Below are 2,551 nucleotides of genomic sequence, written 5' to 3'. Positions count from 1 at the left end.
AGCAAAAATCAATTTTTAGTACAATTTATTTATTTATTCATTAACTGGTATCAAGGATTGAACTCATGAACTTGCACTTGCCAGGCAGGCGTTCATGTTGCAGAACTACTTCCCCAGCTCAAAAAACAATTCTAGATTCTCAACTATAACAAAAGGATTGGAATAGTGATCTTTATTAAACCTATTAACCTACGTTTGATATTTCTGAGACAATAAAGCATTATGATTTTCATTTCAGCCAAAACACACAAAAGATTCATTGAATCAAAATAAATGGCTACCTATTGTTCAGAGCACTAATATTTTGCTCATTAACCTGTAATCTCCATTACACTTCATGCAGAATAAACTCCTTATTCTTGTTCTCTATTAGTATTCTGCCCAAGACATTTAAAAACTCCTTTGTAAAAGCTTAAGATAAGTCACTAATCTTTTAAGCTACCAATGTATATATTTGTTTTTAATTGCATATATATTGATGTATAGCTTCCATTCAGTAAAACCCATCAATGTTCTTTTGGTTATACAACCTGTGTATGTTGATAAATATGCAACCACCACCTCAATCAGCATATAGAATACTAATACTTTTATCTTTTCCCTTTAAAGTTCCCTTTATCCTTCTGTAAAAGTCTCCTTGCCTCTCCCATTCCTTCTCCTATTCTTGGTAAAATATGCCCCAATTTCTGTTTATGTAGCTTTGCCCTCCCAGAAACATTTTCTGAGGGTCATAGATTTTCTAGCTTTCAGATTTTTTTACTTAGAATCCTGTCTTTATAAAGAAAAGAGCAGGTAGGTTTTTCATAGTGATTTATTTCTATTGATATTTGTTCACTTGCTAAAAATTATTTACAGATTACCTACAATGTTTAGCTTTGATCAATTGTGTACCATAGATATTAACATATAGGATTGAGTTTTTCATTTTATAACAAAAATTATTAGATATAATTCTTTCATAGCTCATATAATAGATTTAAATTTATATTGTACTTAAATTTTTATACAGAACAAAAATTTAAGTTGAAACATCTGATAATTGATTTCATATGTAAATACAATTCATTTTAAATTGAGCTTTTCAAAAACCTCAACATTTACTTCCACATGTGTGAGGAAACAATACTTTCTTTTTGCTTTAAAAATCACTGGAATGTGTTTTAATGTGTGTGTGTGTGGTATCACAATGTTGAGAATAACATTTAGAAGTATAATGCACAAGAAGAAGGAATGATTCATATGTCACACACATATATTCATGTTTTGATTGTGAGCATGAATTTCTGTTTCTGTTTTTCACATTACATTTCTCAATTCTACAATATATGGTATGCATTACTTATCTCAGGGAAAATTTGATCTTTCTTCCTGAAAACAGTATTGAAGTTGGTCTTGGATTTATTACAGATTATTCACAAGACTCGGATGAGTCTGATTATTAATTTGTTCTTTGTTTGTGTGTTTGTTTTTCTCAAAACTTAGAACATGAGGGCCAATGAAATCCCTGATTTCAGAACTCAGAGCTCTGAAGCCCATGGATAAAAGAAGACAGAGGACAGTGTTCCAGTCTTTCCAATGCCTCTGGCTCTGTTCAGGACTCAATGGATCAACTGGATGGGGCCCATTTTTGCAGTTGAGAGGAAATCTCTGTATCTTCCTAACTCACTCTGTTGATATAAATTCTGAACTTTTCAGGAAGCATCTTGCAAATGCACCAAGCTCTGCATATCTTTGCCCAGTCAAGTCGACTATATCTACCATTACATTCAGCTCCTGCCTTTGGTGTCATGTGATAGCTCCTCTCCTCTCTAGCTTCTCTTTGGTATCTAAGAGTTAAAAGATGACTCTAAACAGCTGCTTACTCAGCGTTTGACACCCTCACAAAGGAACCTAAGAGAAATCTAAGGCGATTACATGTTCAAATATTTTATCCTCTACTTAATCTTCATATCAAAATCCTGGGTTGGGCAGACACAGTCCTTGGGCCTGGCCTAGGTTTCAGTGACTCATGGGAAGCCACCTCTGGCTTTAGTGAAGGGTGGGCTAGCAGGCTTAGTTCTGCCCCTTCAGGTCACTCTTTTACTACTACAGTTAAAGCATTAAAAGAAAGCAGGAATGGAGCTCTCATCTCCTAGCAAAGCCTTGTCATTTTCTGGAATGAGATCCATGATGTTTCTTGTATCCTCAACTATATGATGGTTTGGGGAAAAATGTCATTTTATGACATTTAAACCTTCTTTTAGTTCTATTTCAAGGCAGTGATGGTGAAAGTTTGTGATCTTGATACCTCAACTGAAAACAAAGGGTTGTGCTTACTTTTCTTTTTAAGATAAAAATCTAAAACATACAATTTTCAACAAAAGAGACTTTTATATCTATATTTTTATCTATCTCTATCTCTATATCTCTATATCTATCTATCTATCTCTCATCTATCTATATACATCACACCCCATACTTCTTTTTCATTTTTATTTATTTTTATCCTCAGTATTTATAAAACGTTATGAAAATAACACAGTTGAAAGACAGTATCATAAATTAACATAAG

This window comes from Octodon degus, unplaced genomic scaffold (genome assembly GCF_000260255.1).
Source record: "Octodon degus isolate 3935 unplaced genomic scaffold, OctDeg1.0 scaffold00338, whole genome shotgun sequence".
Classification (NCBI taxonomy): Eukaryota; Metazoa; Chordata; class Mammalia; order Rodentia; family Octodontidae; genus Octodon; species Octodon degus.
This window is presented reverse-complemented; position numbering follows the sequence as displayed.